The sequence below is a fragment of the Hyperolius riggenbachi genome, chromosome 5, assembly GCF_040937935.1.
Source record: "Hyperolius riggenbachi isolate aHypRig1 chromosome 5, aHypRig1.pri, whole genome shotgun sequence".
Lineage (NCBI taxonomy): Eukaryota > Metazoa > Chordata > Amphibia > Anura > Hyperoliidae > Hyperolius > Hyperolius riggenbachi.
The window spans coordinates 364,104,261-364,127,552 of NC_090650.1; the positions used below are offsets into that span (position 1 = coordinate 364,104,261).

General features: G+C 42.6%; 1 protein-coding gene across 1 annotated transcript in view; it reads left to right on the forward strand.

The window, feature by feature from the left end:
* The first annotated feature begins 6,714 nt into the window (after positions 1-6,714).
* HNF4G (hepatocyte nuclear factor 4 gamma) overlaps positions 6,715-23,292 on the forward strand; it is a 166,562-nt gene continuing 149,984 nt past the window's right edge. The window contains exon 1 of the mRNA XM_068234834.1: positions 6,715-6,922. The gene's annotated coding sequence lies outside the window, so the exon portion shown is untranslated. The remainder of the gene's footprint in view (positions 6,923-23,292) is intronic.

A 23,292-nucleotide genomic window follows, 5' to 3' on the forward strand; every position in this document is an offset into this window, starting at 1 on the left:
TAATGTCAGTACAAATACAGCTGCTCTGTGATGGCCTCAGAGGTTGTCTAAGAGAATATTGGGAGCAACAACACCGTGAAGTCCAAAGAATACACCAGACAGGTCAGGGATAAAGTCATTGAGAAATTTAAAGCAGGCTTAGGCTACAAAAATATTTCCAAAGCCTTGAACATCCCACGGAGCACTGTTCAAGTTATCATTCAGAAATGGAAGGAGTATGTCACAACTGTAAACCTACCAAGACAAGGCCGTCCACGTAAACTCACAGGCCGAATCAGGAGAGCGCTGATCAGAAATGCAGTCAAGAGGCCCATGGTGACTCTGGACAAGCTGCAGAGATCTACAGCTCAAGTGGGGGAATCTGTCCATAGGACAACTATTAGTCGTGCACTGCACAAAGTTGGCCTTTATGGAAGAGTGGCAAGAAGAAAGCCATTGATAACAGAAACATATAAGAAGTCTCGTTTGCAGTTTACCACAAGCCATGTGGGGAACACAGTAAACATGTGGAAGAAGGTGCTCTGGTCAGATGAGACCAAAATTGAACTTTTTGGCCAAAATGCAAAACACTATGTGTGGTGGAATACTAACACTGCACATCACTCTGAACACACTGTCAAATATGGTGGTGGCAGCATCATGCTCTGGGGGCGCTTCTCTTTAGCAGCGACAGGGAAGCTGGTCAGAGTTGATGAGAAGATAGATGGAGCCAAATACAGGGCAATCTTGGAAGAAAACCTCTTGGAGTCTGCAAAAGACTTGAGACTGAGGCGGAGGTTCACCTTCCAGCAGGACAACGGCCCTAAACATAAAGCCAGGGCAACAATGGAATGGTGTAAAACAAAACATATCGATGTGTTAGAATGGCCCAGTCAAAGTCCAGATCTACATCCAATCGAGAATCTGTGGCAAGATCTGAAAACTGCTGTTCACAAACGCTGTCCATCTAATCTGACTGAGCTGGAGCTGTTTGGCAAAGAAGAATGGGCAAGGATTTCAGTCTCTAGATGTGCAAAGCTGGTAGAGACATACCCAAAAAGACTGGCAGCTGTAATTGCAGCAAAAGGTGGTTCTACAAAGTATTGACTCAGGGGGCCGAATAATTATGCACAACTCACTTTGCAGTTACTTATTTGTAAAAAAAAGTGTTTGGAATCATGTATGATTTTCGTTCCACTTCTCACGTGTACAACACTTTGTATTGATCTTTCATGTGGAATTCCAATCACATTGATTAATGTTTGTGGCAGTAATATGACAAAAAGTAGAAAACTTCAAGGGGGCCGAATACTTTTGCAAGCCACTGTATAAAAGATTTACAAAAACAAAGTAAAAGTTACAAAATAAAAGTTACAAGGATACACAACAAGACAAGTTTGCAAAAATAAAAGGGAAATAACATTACCAGCGTGGGTTAGAACGTGGTTTGCGGGAGAATGCCGTTTCCGATTCGCTCGGGATCATCCCTAGCTATGCGCTACCTCCAAGAAAAGATAATTGTTAGGCATCTGGCCCTGCTTTTTATAATGGGAGATATGCCATGCCTGGAGGCTGCAACTTCATTGGGAAGGGAAGGAACTAGTTTTAATTAACTCTTCAGACATAATTTAATTCCCAGGTTGTTTTACTTTTGATCTTTCCGAGATTTCCCCTCTCCAGGTGACAATTGATTAAGGCTTTCTAAACATTCCAACAGGCTGTCATATGTAAATTCCAGAGTTTTTTGTTAGCCTTTGAAGTTCCCTGACTCTGTCCTGATTTGTATATTGGGACAATGGGCTCTAATTAGCTCCCTGCTCCCAGAGGAACTGAGGGTAAATGTATTCCACACTGTCATACAGACAAGTACAGCTTCCCCCAAAGCCAGATGACCACACATACATACACATCTGAAGTACACAGCCGACAGGAAAATGAAAATATACTACTGTATAATCCCAACATCATAACTAGCTGCTATATTCCTGACAGGAGGGTCTTCTTGCCATCTTCCTGACCTTTAGCTCCCCCCACAGATTCTCAATTGGATTCAAGTCAGGACTCTGGCTGGGCCACTCCAAAATGTTAATGTTGTTGTCTGCTAACCATGTATTCACCACTTTTGCTGTGTGTTTTGGGTCATTGTCATGCTGAAATGTCCACTTGGTGCCCAAGGCCAAGTTTCTTTGCAGACTTCCTGATGTTGTCGCTGAGAATTCTCATGTATTGCTCTTTTTTCATGGTGCCATTTACTGTGATTAGGTTCCCTGGTCCATTGGCTGAAACCAACACCATGTTTGACAGTGGGGATGGTGTTCTTTGGGTTGAAGGCTTCTCCTTTTTTACACCAAATGAAGAAAACATCATTGTGACCAAACAATTCCATTTTTGTTTCATCTGACCATAACACAGAAGACCAGAAGTCTTCTTTGTCCAGATGAGCATTTGCAAAGGCCAAGCGAGCTTTTGCGTGCCCTATCTGGAGAAGAGGCATCCTCCTTGGTCTGCATCCGTGGAACCCAGCAGTGTGCACGGTCTGTTGGATTGTCTGCCTTGAGACATTGCCACCAGCAGATCACAGATTCACCAGGATGGCCTTGGTGGTGATCCTTGGATTCTTTTTCATCTCTCTCCTTATTTTCCTGGCTAGCACAGGTGTCACTTTTAGCTTTTGACCACATCCTCCGAGATTTTCCACAGTGCGGATTTTTTTTAATAATACTTGCACTGTAGCCATGGAACTTGAAAACATTTAGAAATGGCCTTGTATCCCTTTCCTGACTTGTGAACAGCCACAATGCACAGCTGCAGGTCCTCCTCTGATTTATGGGGGATAGCAGAGCGCAGGGGGAACTTAAGGGGGATCTGGATAGCAAAAGAGGTTGGGCAATATAAGCAGACCCAGCCTCTGTATGTGGATAGCATTGTCAGAACCCCATGATCTTAGTGAATTGAGGCCGATGTCCGAAAGTCAAGAGCCAAAGCTGCCATACTACAGCATCACCAGTTGCACTTGGCAATCATCTGTCATCCCTAAGGAGACATGGGGGGGGGGGGTAGGGAGGCAAAGGCTCAGCAGTGATGACTCAGATCTTCATAGAAACCTGCGGTGATGGCTGACCCTGCTGACATCTGGCATCTGGTGGTGCTGGCCAAGGTGTTCCAGTTCAAAAGGTACAGTAGTGTTAATTTCTTTAGGGGGCCCGACTACCTGGGCAGCAATCGGCATTCAAAAAAGAACCTTTGTTTATTACTTCTTTTTACTCTGTGTATGCACAGGAGCCCACCCATGCCTAATCAGTGATGTACAGTGTACAGCTCACAGTGTCTTCCAGAGACCAGCACTGATAAACAATACAAGAATGTTGATACAAACTTATATAAGGAATTTAAATGATGAAAACTTTAAGCATAATATTTTAAATAATATATACTGTACTTCTAAATAAAATTAATCTCAACCACCGAGTGCTTTCACTTTTCTTTTGCCTCCTGCTTTCAGTTATTGAACTTTGGATTGCAACTGTAGTGAATATATACAGTAAATACATATACAGTGGGATGTGAAAGTTTGGGCAACGTTGTTAATCGTCATGATTTTCCTGTATAAATCTTTGGTTGTTACGTTAAAAAATGTCAGTTAAATATATCATAAAGGGAAGACACACACAGTGATATTTGAGAAGTGAAATGAAGTTTATTGGATTTACAGAAAGTGTGCAATAATTGTTTAAACAAAATTAGGTAGGTGCATAAATGTGGGCACCACAAAAAATAAATGAAATTAACATTTAGTAGATCCTCCTTTTGCAGAAATTACAGCCTCTACACTTCCTGTAGGTTCCAATGAGGTCCGAATTCTGATTGAAGGTATTTTGGACTACTCCTCTTTACAAAACAACTTTAGTTCATTCAGATTTGATGGCTTCCGAGCATGGACAGCTTTCTTTAACTCACACCACAGATTTTCAATTATATTCAGGTCTGGGGACTGAGATGGCCATTCCAGAACATTGTACTTGTTCCTCTGCATGAATGCCTTAGTGGATTTTGAGCAGTTTTTAGGGTTGTTGTCTTGTTGAAAGATCCAGCCCCAGCACAGCTTCAGCTTTGTCTCTTATTCCTTGACATTGGTCTCCAGAATAATCTGCTGATACTGAGTAAAATCCATGCATCCCTCAACTTTGGCAAGATTCCCAGTCCCTACACTGGACGCACAGCCCCACAGCATGAAGGAACCACCACCATATTTAGTGTAGGTAGCAGGTGTGTTTCTTTAAATGCTGTGTTGTTTTTCCTCCATGCGTAATGCCCCTTGTTCTGCAATTCAATTTTAGTTTCAGCAGTCCATGGCACCTTATTCCAAAATTAAGCTGGCTTGTCCAAATGTGCTTTAGCATACTTCAAGCAGCTCTGTTTGTGCATGTGGGCGAAGAAAAGGCTTCCTCTGCATACAGTATCTCCTTGTGTAAAGTGTGCCGAATGGTTGAACGATTCACAGTGACTCCATCTGCAGCAAGATGATGTTGTAGGTCTTTGGTGCTGGTCTGTGGGTTGACTCTGACTGTTCTCACCATTCGTTGCTTCTGTTTACCGGAGATTTTTCTTGGTCTGCCACTTCGAGTCTTAACTTGAACTGAGCCTGTGGTCTTCTATTTCCTCAATATGCTCTTAACTGTGAAAACAGACAGCTGAAATCTCCGAGACAACTTTCTGTATCCTTCCCCTAAACCATGATGGTGAACAATCTTTGTCTTCAGGTCATTTGAGAGTAGTTTTGAGACCCCCATAATGCTACTCTTCAGATAAATTTGAAAGAGGAGGGAAACTTACAATTGACCCCCTTAAATACTCTTTCTTATAATTGGATTGACCTGTGTATGTAGGTCAGGGGTCACTGAGCGTACCAAGCCAATTTGAGTTCCAATAATTAGCTCTAAAGCTTTTGGAATCAATAAAATGACAACAGTGCCCAAATGTATGCACCTGCCTAATTTTATTTAAACAATTATTGTGCACTTTATGTACATGCAATACACCTATTTTGACTTCTCAAATATCACTGTGTGTGTCTCCTATATGATATATTTAACTGACATTTTTTATCATAACAACCAACAATTTATACAGGAAAATCATGACGATTAAAAAAAATCATGACGAATTGCCCAAACTTTTGCATCCCACTGTATAAAGCATATTTTTTGGAATATAAGATGCACTTTTTCTCACAAGAAAATGGGGAGAAAAAGTCCTTGCATCTTATATTCCAAAGGCAGGGAGTCCACAAACTACGATCTCCTTCCAATATGAACTGCCAACCCGCCACAACGTCGGAGACTTCCTGCCTTGTCCCCCTGTGTGGTCCTTCAGCCCCCTTCTGGTCTCCTCCACTCCTCGTGTAAAATCAATTAGCGGCAGTGCGGCTCACCTCACCAGCGATTACAGTGGCGACCAGCAGAACTTTCCTTTCTCGCGCAGCTCCCTCTAGTGGTGGCTCCTGCTGTTCACTCGATCAGCAGAAGCTATCACTAAGGGAAGCTGCAAGGGAGAGGAGTTTGCTGATCTGGAATCGCTGGTGAGATGTGATGCACTGCCGCTAATTGATTTTACACAAGGGAGTGGAGGAGACATGCGGAGGCCAGAGGACCAAACAGGGGGACCGAAGGGGACATAAGGGGGTGTGAGGATACCAAAGGGGAAAAGAAGAGGTCACATGGGGACACACAGGACAACACAGGGGGACTGGAGGGGACACACAGGAACCCACAGGGGACAGGAGGGGACACAGAAGTATGCCACAAAGGAACAAAAGGGCACACACAGGAGGACACAGGGAAACAGGAAGGGACACAGGGGGGCATACAGGAGGACACAGGGGAACAAAAGGGGACACAGAGGGGACAAAGGAGGACACAATGGGTCAAACAGGAGGACACGGGGGGGGGTGCACAGAGGGGGACACAGGAAGACACATGAGGACACAGGAGGACAATGATTGGGGAAGAACATCTACAAGATCCTCCTGCAACATGGACACACCAGGTTTAGTAGGTTTAGTATATATATATATATATATATATCAATTCTTCTACAGAGTGATTTTTATTTTTATTGAGAAACAATAAAATTTTTAAGTTTCCTTTTCAATATTTTATGATTGGTCGAGATGGGAAATTCTGATCAATTGAAAAAAATTGAATGGTGTAGGATAGATCGTAAATTTCTTAATTTATATATTTTTTTTAATTATTTTTTTCACAATTGGGTGAAATTGAACACACCTGTGGTACATTAGTCAATCAGAAAGATCAATTATAATACTACAATTGGAAAAAATTGTATTGTGTCCCACTTGTCTTTTTTTAAACAAACAATAAATAAATACTGTGTGTCCTAGTTTGTTTACTAGCTTTAGCTTCTACCTTTTATTTCATGTGCAGTTTAAATATCTTGGACATTTACAAAAGGTATACTACTTTCTTACATAAATGAAACACTGCATTTATCTCATGACAATCATCAATTTAAATCTTTTCTTCTGAGTAAGGCGAAAAATATCTAACTTTCCTCCACCACCCTGTATTTTATTTTAGTGATCTATAAAGAAGCCTTCAGTAAAACAGAGTGTGTGTGAAACAAGTAGCTTTCATTTTTACCTGTGGTTTACTACAGTAGTTACTGTTTAACATCCCCACCCACGTTTTTAGTTTGTTTAGTAAATCGATCTGATGGTAGGCAGCTCTGTCGCCATTGAGTGAAGGTAATATTCTATAGCATATGGCAACGTCTCTCCTTCGCTTGAATTTAGTAACACACATAAAGAAAGAAGCTTTTTTGAGAAGTGTTGTCGGAGAACGGTACCGTGTTGGTTTGAATTCGGAGAAATAGTGTTCTCAGGAATATGATGTTCTGGTGATCACGGGAAATCAGAATTTAAAAGGTTAGTGAACCTCTTAAAACTATAGCATGTACATTTGTACTAGACTAGTTTCAGGTAAATTGTAAAGAGATACTTATGACTCCTTTCAAAAAAACTTGTGTAAAAAAGGATTATGTTTTCTTTTGTGTGTAAACAAATTGTTTCCACGCTTCTGTTCATCTAGATGGCTATGTTTCTGGATCACGTGACGTCTGTCATTAATCAGCATTACACTTGTCCTAATGTTGTCACAGACTATGGTCATAATAATCTGTTACTATTAAGGTGGCCACACACCATCCAACTTTTAAAATTCTTTTCAATTCAAGAAATGCAATCAAGTTTTCTGATTGATTGTAACGTTTAAAAAAATCTGACCAATGTATCACACACATGTTTAATTTTTCCCCAATTATGAAAAAGAAAAAAAGATTACAAACCCTGAAAAAAATTCCTTGGGTCAATAAATCAAGAAATTTACAATCTATTATGCACCATTCAATTTTTATAAAAAATTATTAGGAAAATACATCACTCTCATTCTTTTTTTTATTTTTATTATTGCCATAAAATTGGATTATTTTATTTTATCATGTGTGGCCACCTTTACAGATTTTACTATTTACATTTGCATTATGCTTTTTACATTCTTTGTTGATATTTTCTCAAATGTGCTGTTTAATAATTCGGTTAATATGTTTCTCTGTCTATCTATGTAAAGTACTGTTTTAAAATAGTAACCATTGGTAAAAAAAAAAAAAAGTCATAGTAATTGCAAAAAAACAATAGCAATAATTTTTACTTATCAATTTACAACCTAAAATAGACATTTTAAAGGCAGATTAATATTCTGTGTGGACACACTTTGCCCTTTACAGCATCAGTTCTTCTAGGAACACTTGCAAACAGCTTTTAAGGAACTTGGCAAGTAGTTTGTTCCAAACATTAGGAGAACTACTAAAGTTCATCTGTGGATTTAAACTTCTTGACTGTTCTGAGTGAGACTGATGATTGTTATACTTCTATTGTTACATTTTCAGAAAACTAATTTCACCTTTTTTTCACCTTTGTCCATTCAGACCTTTATAAGCAATAAAAGGTGGCTACTAAGTGGCTGGCTCCTTTTTGGGACTCCGCCTCTCTACTTGCATTTTTATTTGTCTCAATAAAGCTTATTTTTTTGTTATTTTCGGATTGGAATTTTGTGGTTGGGATAAGTACAACTTGTAGGGTTTTATTACTGTTGACGTCCCTGTTAGGGTAATCTACTGTCAATTCAAAGCTTCTGAGCCTTTTTTTATTTTGTAGGGTGTTATCTGTTCCCATTAGAAAGACTCACCTACTTCCTATCAAGAGTGAAAGTGAATAAAATTTTCCCGGCTGTGGTCACAGACAGCAATAAATACTAAGGCCTGGTTCAGACGAGCAATCAGAAAAGCAGGTAGCAGTTTTTGACAGCAGTTACCAACATTCATAACGTCCACTGCATATTTGACCCACCACAGTGGGACATCAAGCACGGCTTTCAGGATTGCCTAAGGGCCAGGCAGACGAAAGGAAAAATCAGTATCTAAATGTAACGTTTCCGCAAATTACAGTAAGCGATGGTAAATGACGGTACTAGCATTATCCATTCATTTAAATGGACAGCGCTTAAGCAACAAGTGCCATGACCGTCGTTTATCATTGTCCAGGTGATCTTGTGAAGCGGCCCTAAATGTTATTGTAACCTCGTTCTAAGCTATCCAAAACTAAGATATTTTATTTATGGAATTGAGCTAGGAATGAATTCATTACTCTATACCAGTGGTCCTCAAACTACAGTCCGCAGGCCGAATGCAGCCCCACGAAGCTTTTCACTGGCCCCAAACACAAAAATGTATAACTTAGATGTGGCCCACTGCACCTTTCAGTATCAGTGGCCCGCATATAGAACAGGAGTGTTGGCACCACCCATCCACATACCGTCAAAGCCAGCAAGCAGTAATTTGCTGGCTTCCAATCCAATTCTGCATCAGGTGACACAGCTGTCCAACTGGACGGCAGGTTGTCACCTGGGTATGCTTCACTGTCTGCTGCACAAAGACATTCTTTGGGCGCCGCATGACTGAAAGGCTGCTGCTGGGAGGTCTCCTCCAGGCATGATTGGGGGAATCAATACCTAGGGCTATATGCAATTCAGTTTTTCACCTGAGTTTTCTCCTAGGTGAAAATTTTAAACTTGTCAATAAAATGCATTTTAAGCAACCAGCAAGCAAGAAAAGTTCTGGAAAGATATTTTAAACTTAAGATGAAGCATTATCTCCTAGGAGAAAACTCAGGTAAAAAAAGTGAATTGCACATGGCCCTTAGATTTAATGTAATGTCTTTTAACACAATTGTATGTACATGTTCGGACCCCCTATCAGTATGTTGACCTGGCCCTTGACCGACAAAGATTTGGGACCTCTGCTCTATACTAAACTATAGAGGATGCAAAGAAAGACAGAAAGTTCTCACTGTTTTTATTTTTTTAACCAAGAAGGTATACTTCAAAATAAATAAACAAATACATAAATAAATAAATAATAAGAACTTATCTCAGAGGGCCAGTTCACAATTGCAAAACACAATCACAATTGCCTAGCAACTGCAATTTTGCTGTGCTCCAAAAATGCTACATGCAGTGTGTTTGCAATTTTATCCAAACCACAATGCTCCAGTTTGATTAGATTCATTGAAATACATTGTCATAACACTTTGCTTTGTTATAAAACTTTGCTGACAGCCGGTGGTGATCAACAAAACGCTGACAAAACATTCCAGTGTGAATGGAATAAATAATTGGGGGTTTTCAGTGAACACCTTTACTTTTCACACGTGTTTTATTAAATAATAAAATTCATTAGTGAATGAATAATATAGGAGTCTTTCAGGCTGCTCCCCTCAATATCCTTTGCAAATCCTCAGTGCTGTATTATGGCCAGAAGAGTTTCATGTCCACAGCAAACATTTGCTATTTTTAGTGTGAGGCTAGGCCACCTCCCTCCCTACATAAAGACAAGTACAACACCCTTCCCTAGAATGCTTTATCTTCTTTTATGAGGAATAACATAAAACTAGGCAGACTATCCTAAAGTATTGCTAGTGTATTTTTTAACACTAGCACTTGTTTTCTGATCATGTTTTTTTCATGTTTTCTTACTGTGGGTATGTCTTGTGTGAACGTGTGATTGATGAAATGTCACTAAGTTACAGAGCTGGTGGCATGCAAACAAACATGATAGTTTCTCTGGCAGGAACTATAGGTGGCTTGCACTGTAATGGACTGACATCATAAGAGGAAGTACTACTTACTGGAAAAGCCAGGAACATGAAAAATATCAACTAGTACTTTTAAAGACAATCTGTAATGTCCAATTTTTACAATAAAAAACATACCAATCGAGTCACTGTGATCTCCTGGATCCCGCTTTGCCATTTCTGCCACGATCCTGGCTTTTAATCGCCAGTTTTAGGCAGTGTTCATAAACAAAAAACATGGCCGATAACCAGGAAGTGATGTTTGTGAATGTGAGTGTGTATATATATATACATAATATATATATATATATATATATATATATATATATATATATATATATATATATATAATGTATATGTATATATACAGTGTATATATATGTATACATACATATATATATATATATATATATATATATATATATATATATATATATATATATATATCATGTTACAGTATACTACAAGTTTTCATTACATAGTGAATTATCTGCGTTCCAGTCTGGGATTCTTATAGTTTCTCAGCATGTGACAGGCAGCTCTCTCCCCCCTCAGCCTCACAAACTGCATCACACAGGCAAGCTGAAACTGAGAGCAGTCTGTGAGGAGTAAACAAAGCACACAGAGCCTGCAGGGGGCGTGCATAACTTGTATTCATTACAACAGAGGCAGTCCATTCCTCTCTAGGTTGACAAAGCTTGACAAAGAAAAAAAGATTAGATATATTACAGAGACAGTGCAACTAGAAAAGGCTGAAGTAATACAGACCACATTAGAACAGGTATAGGAACTTATAGGATAGAAGAAATAAGGCACAAAATTTTGTTACAGAGTCTCTTTAAGTACTTTTATTATGCTAGTGAAACATGAGAAACATTGGGGTAGATTCACGAAAAAGCGTTAAGCAGAATAACGCACGTTAAAGGAATATTTAAGTCTAAAAAAATGATTTTAACTTACCTGAGTCTTTTTGAAGCCCCCTGGAGTTGACCTGTGCCCACGACGTCCTCCTGATGCCCTCCAGCCAGCAGCGGCAACCCCCGCAAAGCTAGCTCAACACCATCAGTCACCCGCTACTGCGCATGCACAGCTTCGAGCCGTGTGGACCCTGATCGAGCGACTCCAGGGGGCTGCAAGAAGCCCCATGTAAGTTAAAAGCATTTTATTTTAGACTTAAATATTCCTTTAAGTCTTACCGTGCGATGTGTAGAGCGTAGCGCAAAACATTACAAGCAATGCATTATGCTCTACTCATTATTTGGTAAGACTTCTGCTGACATCAGTTTTGTGAATCTACCCCACTGAGTGTTAGGAGTCAACGCAAAATAACGTTCAACCTAACAAAAATAATAAGAACGCTATAAATGTACCTGTAATACATATCATATAGTGATAACAGCAAGGAAGTACAATAAGATGAAAAATAGATATTGTGAATTGAGGGTGTTATGCACAATATTGAAAAAAATATTGAGACACCCTATCAAATCATTGAAATAAGGTGTTCCCACCACTTCCATGGCCACAGGGGTATAAAATTAAGCACCGAGGCATGCAGAATACGTCTACAAGCAGGTGTGATAGAATGGGCCACTCTCAGGAGGTCAGTGAATTGCGCATGATAATGTGATAGGATGCCACAAATCCATTCATGAAGTTCCTTCACTACTTAATATTCTACAATCAACTTTTAGTGACATTAAAACATAATGGAAGTGATTGGGAACAACAGCAATGCAGCCATTAAGAGGTAGGCCTTAGGGATGTTCACTGGATTCCGCGGAATTCGAATTTCCGCGATTCCGTCCGGAATTGGGTGAATTCCGATTCCCCCGGTCGGAACGGAATTGCTAAAGCAGTAATGCGGAATTCCGCGGAAAAAAGTGGAATTCCGCCGGAATGCAAATTTACGTTCGCCAATCACAAGAAAGATCCTTCTAAGTGTATTTCTGCCTGAAAAACGGAATTTCTGCACCAATAAGAGTCTTAATGAGAACCAACCAATCCTACCTTAGCAACCAGCTCCCTAGTTACCTATCAGCAGCTATCCCACCCATTTTGTATATAAAAGGGACGACGTGCAGCCAGAAAGCTTGTGAGTTTCAGTCTAGTGTGGAGAGAGAGGAGAGACAGACACAGACCCATAGTTGTTTTAACATAATACAAAAGTCTTTTTCAAGACTGTATATAAATCAAAAGTCTTTTTAAAGACTCTGACTGTGAGAGAGAGAGTTAGAGTGCCAGCTATATTAGTAGAGAGAGATTGCAGTGTAGTGTGTTAGTAGTTGCTTGCTGCAGAGCCAGCCAGGCCGCAGGCTTAGTGTTTGACAGAGTGAGAGTGAGTAGTTAGCTGTTTGATTAGTGATTTGTTTGATTAGTGATTGATTAGTTGAGTGAGTGTAGTGAATTTTTTTTGTTTTTATGATTTTGTTTTTGTTTTCTTTATTTTTTGGGTTTTGGATTTATTTTCTTTATTTCACCCCCTTATTTTGTGATCTGTTCTGCTCATACGTACGTACTCCTTCCCCAATAAAGTTTGTGTCCCCCAAAAAATGGAGCGAGGGCAGCAGAAAATTCCTGCCACTCCTGCAAGGACATGGAGTCATGGACGTTCACATCAAGTATGTGATCAGGGTGAGGGTGGCAGAAGCAGCAGGAAGTGTTCCCCCTGGTCAGAAATGTCTTCCCTGTGTTCGCAGCAGGCTTAGCACGCAGGTAAATTCTGTCAGAGCAGGAGGCGATGACAGTTGTGGATTGTTTAGATCAGGATTCAGAAGAACCCTCTACCCAGTTGGAGGACCTTGAAGCTAGTTGCAGCAGCGCCAGCAGTGGCCGCCAGGTTCCTCATGACCAGAACCCGATCGCAGCTGCTTCTGTTGACGATGATGAGCTTGTTTCCTCCCACCCAGTACTCCGCTCCAGAAGTACAGCACACCATCACTGAGACTGAGAGAGATGTGCAGAATGTTTGGCATGAGGCATTGGAGGAGACCATGGGACCAAGCTCCCAAGAAGTGGTGGGTTCTGTGGTGACAGAAATGTCCACTGTGTTTTCTTCATCCAGTGTCACCAGTCAACATCGTCATCACCAACACCACTTAACTACAGAGGTGTTTGGTGGCCAGGTGGAGGGTCCAGAAAACTCACTTATTGCACTGGATGATATTTTGGATTATGATGATGATGAGGTGGGTGATAAAACGTATTTTCCACCTGTTCGTTTAGGCAGTAGCAGGTGTGAGCGGCCTGTACAAACAGAGCAGACGGTTGGCCAGCAGCCTGCTTCCCCGTCTGTCAGTACCCGCCACCAGTTCAATGCCGAGCATCAAGGTGCTAGAACAGGACGCACCACTGCTGGACGTGCACGCATGTCCCCTGCATCGAAGTATTTTATTGATGTGGAAGAGGATGAATCCAGGGCAGTCTGTTGTGCGTGTCGTAAATCGGTGAGCAGAGGCAAATCGGGCACCCGGTACGGCACTTCAGGGCTGCAAAGCCATTTGCGCAACAACCACAAATGGGAGTTTGAAGTTGTAAAAAATTACAATAAGATGGGTGGAGTAAAAGCAGCACCAACAGGCCCCTCCTCTTTTTTTCCTAGTCGTCCGAGTCCTGTCCCTATCCAACCTGCTCCTCAGTCCCATTCTACTTCAAAGTCCTCTGCATGCCAGGCTGGTAGAGGACTGCAGACCTCGTGGGCAAGCACTTCCTCATCACCCTTGTTGGTTGAATCACCAGTGTTCCAGCGTCAGGCCTCTGTGCCAGAAATGTTGCAGAGGGGCAATCAGAAAAAAAATGTCTTTAAATTTGATAGTTCAGCCCCCTAGCTATCTCAAGTCTGGTGGCATGGCCCTTGGTTCAAAAACTTTGGCTACCCCTGACTTAGAGACATCACTCTTTAAATTATAAAATTGGACATCATGCCCAGGGCACCAGGGGTAACATTTATATTTGGAAGGTGAGCAGGCAAAGGCAGCATTGCTAGGCCTATTCCTGATAGATTTCATGCTGAATCGGTCTGAATTGGGAATCAGTCTGTGGTGTATGGGCAGGCAGGTACAACAGATCTCTTTCCGATCAGATTTGATCAGAGAGAGATTTGTCTCTTGGTCGATCTGCCCATACATCACTAGGTTAGTGATGCATTATATTGCTATGCAGGGGGAAGAGTGTAGTGCATGATGGTGTGGCATAGAACAGGTAAGGTACGAGAAGAAAAATGCCCTCGGCCTGCACTCGGCTTATACCATCCACCAGGCTAATTGCTCCCGAGACACTGAAGAGGATCTGGGTCATCCGTACACATGCTACATTTTTGGGCAGAGGTGACCCCAAACTACCATCTCAGCTAAGAACCATGTTTTGCGGTTACAAAGCTTAAAGCAAATCTGAAGGCAAATCTGAAGGCGATCCTCTCACAATCATTCCAGCATTGTCACCCTCGTTTAAATCACCTTCCACGGGAGGCTTTGGAAGTCTTTGGAAGCCTGAGTGCCCCCAAAGACAGACAGACGTTACCATTACATACTGTGCAGTGTGCAAGAGAGCGCGCCCGTGCAGGCGCAACACAGCTGCCCGTCTTTGGGAGCACTTGGGCTTCCAAAGACTTTCAAAGTCTCCTGCGGTGTTGTTTTAAGGGTGAGTTAACACTTTTAATCAGTGTTCCAGGATGGATTAGGACACAACCCCTTGGTCAATAGTTTGAAGGCCGTGCACTGTACAGATGCCTGGCTCTACTATAGTAAAGTGACACATCTGTTCCTATGAAGCAGTGAGAAAGGAGTGAGGAATCCTGTTATAAGTAATTGTATGTGTTGTTGTTGTAAATATGACAAACTTACCTTTTCTGGGGTCTCATAATCTTATTTTTAGTCTAAGGGCTTAAATATGGGAAACATACCAACTATATCCAGTTTAATTTTGCTAAAGCAAAAAACTATATCTAAATTTAGATACTGACAACAGCCTCCTCCTCTGGGTTCCTTGTAGCATATGCATTCCCCAGTGTAGCGATACCTGGCACAATATAAGAAAGACTGTAATATGAGTAAGGTAATTTGAGTAACTCAGTGTTACTCATATTATGTAAAGTTCCAACAGTTCATTTTTGTAGGAAATGTGATATTGTCATGGAATACTTGTTTAGGCTACTTCTACAATATACTTCTACATCTCGCTGCGCTAGGAGTCCACCCCACCCTACGCCTGTGGATCACGGACTTTCTCACCAACAGGTCCCAGGTCGTCAGGTTAGGCACCATCTCCTCACAACCCAGAATCACAAACACAGGGGCCCCACAAGGCTGCGTCCTGTCGCCGTTTTTGTTCTCTCTGTATACGAACAATTGCAAGTCCACGTCAGACTCAGTAAAAGTAATCAAATTTGCCGACGACACGACCATTGTAGGTCTCATCACCAAAAACGATGAGAAGGCGTACCGCCACCAGGTCGATAACATATGCCGCTGGTGCAGAGAGAACGGTTTGGTCCTAAACATAGCGAAAACGGTGGAGATGATCGTTGATTTCAGGAGGCGCGCCTCTACCCCACCTCCAATCTACATTGACGGCAAGGAAGTAGAAAGCGTCCCCAGTGTCCGCCTACTGGGCACAACTATCTCCAACAACCTGAGGTGGAACGCCAACACTGCCTCAACACAAAGGAAAGCCCAACAGAGACTTTTCTTTCTCCGGCAACTGAAAAAGTTCGGTGTGGCCCAAAAACTTCTGACAAACTTCTACTCAGCCACAATCGAATCCGTCCTATGCTCGTCCATCCTGGTCTGGTACGCCAGCTCCTCCGCCAGCGACAGGCTCAAACTGCAGAGGGTCATCAGATCTGCGGAGAGCATCATCGGGAGATCACTTCCCACTCTGGACCTCCTCTACCACTCCAGGCTGAACACCAGAGCATTAAAGATCGCAAACGACCCCTCGCACCCAGGCTACCGCTTCTTTAATCAGCTCCCCTCGAGCCGGAAGCTTCGGTTCCGATCCATCTACACCAGGACCACAAGACACAAGAACAGCTTCTTTCCCTCGGCTGTCAACCTCCTGAACTCTCTCCATCAGAATGCCCATCCCCACCCTACAATACCATGACGCACTGTAGCACTCTGCACATAGACGGCGCTCCAGCTCAAGCATACCATTCGGTTGTTTTTTTGTATTGTAACTTATGCCACATTGTCTCCCTCTGCATAAAGGTTATATAATGTTCTGTATTCTGTAAGTTCTGTTCCTACTGCATGTTCTGTCCTGTATCTGTAACCATATTGTGTATCAGTACCCTGTACGTGCCAAGCCCAATTCCGGGCACGACCCAGTCGTGCTTGGCGAAATAAAGATTCTGATTCTGATTCTGATTCTGATACGCAGCACGCTACGAAGGCTATGCAAGTCTATGGAGGCTTACACACAAATTCCATGCGGTGCAACTGAAGTAGCAAAATCGCAGCAAGCCCGTCACAAACTATACAGTGTGTTACCACAGGACAATTGCAGCTCACAAGAATAAAACTAACCTCAAAGGTGGCCACACACCATACAATTGTATTATTTACAATTAATTTTCAATTCAAGAATTACAATTAGAGATGTAGCAAACGGTTCCAGGTGAACTTTGGTGGTTCGCGTTCGCCTGGACCAGGCGAACTTTTGCGGAAGTTCAATTCGCCCCATAATGCACTATGAGGGTCAACTTTGACCCTCTGCATCCCAGTCAGCAGGCACTTTGTAGCCATTCAGGCTACACTAAGCCCTGGAGCCCCCCCCCCCCCTTATATAAGGCAGGCTCGCTGGCCATGACACTCACTCGTGTGCCTGCTGCAAATAGACAGACTAGGGAGAGCTGTTGCAGATTTTTTCTCCTAGGGAAAGATTAGTTAGGCTCTTGGCTTGCTCCTGGCTGATTGTTATTGCTAAAATAGCACCCCTCAACAGCTCTTTTGAGAGCTAATGTTTTCCTGATGTGTTTTTTTTGTGTGTGTTGCTCACTGACACTGACATTAGATCAAATACAGGAGAAAAGTAGAATCCGGGCACCATGAGCTGCAGTTACCACACTTTATTACATCCCCACTCTCTGAGGAAGCAAGCAAGCCTGCTTGTGAAACGGCTGTCAGACCAGCCCTATACATCTGTATCTGTCTGTGATGGGGATGTAATAAAGTGTGGTAACTGCAGCTCATGGTGCCCGGATTCTACTTTTCTCCTGTATTTGATCTGATGTATTTGGCCTATCCGAGGGCACATTGAACCATCCACCTACCCCCAATTAGGTTGCCGTCAGCTACTAGTGCCGACTCCTTTACTCTTCTAGTTCATCTTGACACTGACATTATACAGCCCTAGCTCTTGCAGCTGGACCTTGGTAATTGTTATTACTGTGCCAGCCAGGCCCTGCCTAACTATCTATACTGGGACACCTACCTATGCCTACCTAACTACTGGGGCACCTACTTACCTATATGGGGACACCTACCTACCTACCTATACTAGGGGACCTACCTATGCCTACCTACCTATACTGGGACTCCTACCTATGCCTAGCTAACTAGTGAGGCACCTACCTATGCATAACTACCTATACTGGGACTCCTACCTATGCCTACCTACTTACAAGAAGATAATAAGGTCGTTGCTTCATTTTGGACAGACCAAATTTGATCAGCTGGACAGTCACTGTTGTTCTATCATTGAGCTACCACAGCCTGGCGACCATATGGGCTGGAAAACTGCCATGGCCTGCACTCTGGCCATGTTGCGCACCAGTCCAGCACGGCCGTGACTACGCAAACAGCTGTTTGCGGTGCGTTACACAGTGAGTTTGGTGTGTCAGTGTGAAGCAGTACTCTAATTACACTCCCTGATTGATGTATACACATGCAAGATGTTTTAAAGCACTTTAGGCCTGCAATTTAGCATTCAATGTGATTTCTGCCCTTAAAACGCTGCTTTGCGTCAAATCCAGATTTTCCCCGGGACTTTGGGCATGTATCCCACTCCACCATGCCCCCCTCCAGGTGTTAGACCCCTTGAAACATGTTTTCCATCACTTTTGTGGCCAGCATAACTTTTTCTATTTTTCAAAGTTCGCCTCCCCATTGAAGTCTATTGCGGTTCGCGAACTTCGGAGGTTCGCAACATCACTATTTACAATTAGTTTTTCTGGTTGATTGGTTGATTGTATCATTTGTAAAATTTGACTAATGTGCCACACATGCGTTTTTCCCCAATAATGAAACAAAATGATTGAAAAATGCTTGCGTCTTTACATCACATCTTAGGAAGCTGCGCCTCGATAAAGAAAGGGCATATCATACAGGCGACAAAGTCCTCTACAAAGCTGCAAAATACAAACTGCAGAGAGCCATTACTGACGAGATTACTCGAAAAAACTTGAGGAAAAATGTTCCACGGCCGACTCGTCCACAATATGGAAATCTGTACATGGAATTACCAACTACAGAAAGAAATCTCCACAATCACTACACAACCTGAAGCTTGCAAATGAACTGAATACATTTTATTGCAGGTTTGACACTACCAACAAAAGCCAAACACACCAAGTCAATTTGCAAATTTTGCATCTCTGCAACAGGCAAACTGAGCACTCCTCCAGCCAGCCAAAGTCTCCACCCCCTGCAGTGCCTCAGCATCTACACAACACAGGAGGCCAGACACAATCTGCTAACCTGTCCCCAGATGTGCATGCTCTACCAATATGAAAATCAGATGTAAACAAACTTTTCAAAAGACAGAAAGGAAATAAGGCACCTGGATCAGACTCTGTAACTGCGAAATGTCTGAAACTCTGTGCCGATCAATTAGCGCCTGTATTCACAGACATATTTCATCTCTAGAACTCTTAATTGTCCCTGCCTGTTTTAAAAGCTCAATCATTGTACCAATTCCAAAAAAAACAAAACCTACATGCTTAAACGATTACAGGCCTGTTGCCCTGACATCATTGGTTATGAAAGCATTTGAAAAACTGATAATGGCTTATCTGAAATCCATCACAGATCCCCTACTGGACTCTCTGCAATTTGTCTACAGGCCTAATAGATCCGCAGACGACGACGTTAACATGTACTACAACAACTAGACAGCCCAGGAACCTACACCATGATTTTATTCATAGATTTCAGCTCTGCATTTAATACCATAATACCATCCCAGCTACACATAACTGAATCCATCTGCAAATTGATAACCAATTTCTTAACAGACAGGAGACAGCATGTTAGACTTGGGAAACACACATCAAGCTCTCTGACAGTCAGGGCTGTGTGCTTTCCCCACTGATCTACTCACTTTACACCAATGACTGCATCTCCACAGATCCATCTGTTAAGGTTCTGAAATTTGCAGATGACACAGTAGTAAGTCTCGTACAAAATGGGACGGGTCTGCATACAGACATGTAGTGGGACAGCTTTCCTCCTGGTGCAGCAACAACAACTTGGAACTAAATGCTCTCAAAACCATGGAGATGATAATAGACTTTAGGAGATCTGGCCCCTAGCACCTCCCCTTAACCATAAATGGACCCATAATTACCCAGGTAGAGTCATTCAAGTTTCTTGGGTCCACGATCTCAAACAACCTAAAATGGGATAACAATATGTCCACTATTGTCAAGAAAGCGCAGCAGAGGATGTACCATCTACTGCAGGTGAGAAAGTCTGGCCTACCTAAAAATCTAATGGTGCAGTTCTACACTGCAATCATCGAATCCACCATAACATCATCTATGACTGAATGGTTCGGCTCCTGCTCAGCATTAGAAGAGGGGAGGCTGCAGCGCATCATCCGAACAGCGGAAAGTATAAGTGGCTGTAGCTTACCTTCCCTGCAGGATCTTTACGCTAGCAGGTGCAGAAAGAGAGCAACCAAAATTGTCTCTGACCCCTCTCACCCTGCTCACTCCATCTTCCAGCTCTTGCCTTCAGGAGTAAGATTCCGGTCAATTGGAACTAAAACCTCTAGACACAGGAACAGCTTTTTTCCTCAGGTGGTAGCCATACTAAATGCAGAACCCCACTAGAGCTGCTAGGACTTGAAAGTAATCAGCACAGAACTGAAAATGAACAATTCTCACCTTGCTTACTGCCACTATACTCACATACTGTCCTTGACTTGTAATATACTCACTGTCTGTCCTTGTATTGTTTTTGTTTGTGCTTGTTAAGCAACTGCCAAGACAAATTCCTTGTAGGTGCAAACTTACTTGGCAAAATAAATTGATTCTGATTCTGATTACAGGGGAACTTTAGCCTAAACAAACATACTGTCATTAAGTTACATTAGTTATATCAATTAAAATAGATAGGTAATATAATCTCTTACCCACCCTGTTTTAAAAGAACAGGAAAATGTTTGTGATTTCATGGGGGCAGCCATCTTTTTCATGGGGGCAGTCATCTTTTTGGTTGAAAGGAGGTGACAGGGAGCATGAGACACAGTTCCAACTGTCCTGTGTCCTGATCACCCCTCCCACCTGCATGCGCTAGGCTTCAAATCTCAAATTCAAAATGTAAAAAAAAAAAAAAATTGCACCAAAACAGCAGAAGGAGAACAACAAAAATGCTTGGGCAGTTTTCTTCTGTGCAGCTGAAAATGAGGCTTGGGTAATACAAACAAAGTTCTGATGCTGTGAAACTGTTAAAGAAACACCAAGCCTTTTCAGTGCTGCTGAATAGATTTTTAGTCTGGAGGTTCACTTTAACCACTTCGCGTCCCTGGTGTTTTCCCCCTAAAAATCCTGAGCAGTTTTCTATATTTCACACTCCTCCAATTCATAAGCCAATAACTTTATCAATACGTATCACACATAAATGATCTATACCTTGTTTTTTTGGCCACCAATTAGGCTTTCTTTGGGTGGTACTTTTTGCTAAGAATTATTTGTATGCATTGTAAAGGGAATAATGAGAAAAAAAATGAAAAAAGTCGTCATTTTTCAGTTTTCAGACCTTACAGTTTTAAAATAAAAAGTGTTTGTGAGGAAACGCGGAAAAGCCACCGCTAGTACTCAGAGTAAGGCAGCGGATTCCGCGTTCAACATGGCAGCTGATGCGCAGTTGGAGCATGGAGAAACCGCCGCATGCCCGGACAACAGGGCGGCGGATTCCGCGTCCGACGCGGCAGGTTGCACGCATAGGCCTACTCCTATCAGCAATGCTGAATGCGGAGAAAACGCCGCACGCACAGACAGCGCTGCGGCGGATTCCGCATCCAACACGGCAGAAACATTACAACACATGTCTGGTGTGCTTGGATTGATAGTCCACACAGGTTCAGAAGGACGCGCGCGCGCAGAGAGGCAGGGCCTTTATGACAGTCAGAAGGGGGTCAGCTGACCAAGCCGGTCAGCTGACAAATTCAGCAGCTTTCATTGGTCCAGCACTTAGGGGAGGCGCTGGTGAGTACTGGTGTATATATACTGGGTGCTGGTCATTCTTCTGGTGTCTGGCGTTGCAATCACTACGTGGCAGCACTCAGACCCTGTCAGTATCTGTGTTATATTAGACCAGTTTCCAAGGTGTTGATGACCACGGAACTCACACCTTAGTCTAGGAAATTCTGTTATCATCTGTGTGATTATCTAGACCAGTTTCCAAGGTGTTGATGACCACGGAGCTCACACCTTAGTCTAGGAATTGTTGATTATTTGTTATGACCTTCTGCTTTCCTGACCATTCTTCTGATCTCTGATTCTGTACCTTTGTCATTCTGATACTTTGTTACCAAACTCGGCTAGTCTTAGGATTCCGCATCTGTCTCCTGTCTCTGTACCTGATCTGTCAGTCTGTTGCCGACCTGACCTGTCCGACCTCGAGAACTATTTCTCCTGTTGGGAAATAGTTCACAGACCTGTCAGTGACACTTCACCTTTGGTGTCACTCACTCTCTGATCCTTCCCACTCCCAGCCTGGCTCCGCCCCCTGGGGTGCCTCAGGCCGTGGAAGGAATCTGTTCTCAGAGCAGTACCTCCTACTGACTCGCACCCACTGTAAGGGTGCTCTCCTCAAAGTATTACTGTTGCACCAAACACTCATATATTACTCAGGTATCCAGAGGTTAGAGATATAGCTGATTATCGGTGATACTGCAGATCATCTATAATCGGGTATATATCTGCATTCTCGGTGATACTGCAGATCACCGATAATCAGATCCTCTCTGTGTTACACCGATTGTTACAGTGTTACCATAGATAAAACCCACGCATTGTATTTGCCTATGTGTCCTGTTTATTTCAACATTCAAATGATGTTCCTAGTACAATGTATGGCGACAATATATTATTTGTAAATAAAGGTGTATTTTTTCAATTTTTTCGCATTGTACTTTATCAGTAATTAAAAGCCGTATTTGACAAAATAACAGTAATTTACCCTCATGGCATACATATTCAAAAAGCTAAACACATTTATTAGCTTCCACCCCGTAGTTAACCAGATGTGCCCCTTTATTCCCCTTCGCCATACCCCCTCACTCATAGATAACCAGGTGTGCTACTTTATTACCTCTGCCCCCCCATAGATAGCCAAGTGTGCCCTTTTATCGCCCCCTCCTGGTATAAACAGCCAGATGTGCCCTTTATTAGCCCCTCCCCATATAAAAGGCCCAGATGTGCCCCTTTATTAGCCAGATTCACTTCTTTGTCCTCCCACCCCCATTGATATCCAGGTATGCCCCTCCCTTCTTCCCCTCCAACAGATAGCCAGATGTATCCCTCTATTCCCACATGGATAGCCAGGTGTGCCCTTTTTCCCCAGTATAGCCAGATGTGCCCCTTATTAGCTCCTCCCCCAGTATCAACACATTGATATGCCCTTTGACCCTGCCATGGACAGCCTGGTGTGCAGATTTATTTCCCCCCCTCCACATAGATAGCCAGGAGTGCCCCTTTGCTCCCCCCACCCCCATAGCTAGCCAGGTATGCTCCTTTGTTACATAGATAGCCAGGTGTGCGTCTATGTCCCCCTCCCACAATTAATGGTAGGTGTGCCCTTTAAATCCCATAGCTATATGGGCTGTAATGTACACATAACTCACACACTCTCTCAAACAACTCCCCCATGCAGCGATCCGGCAGC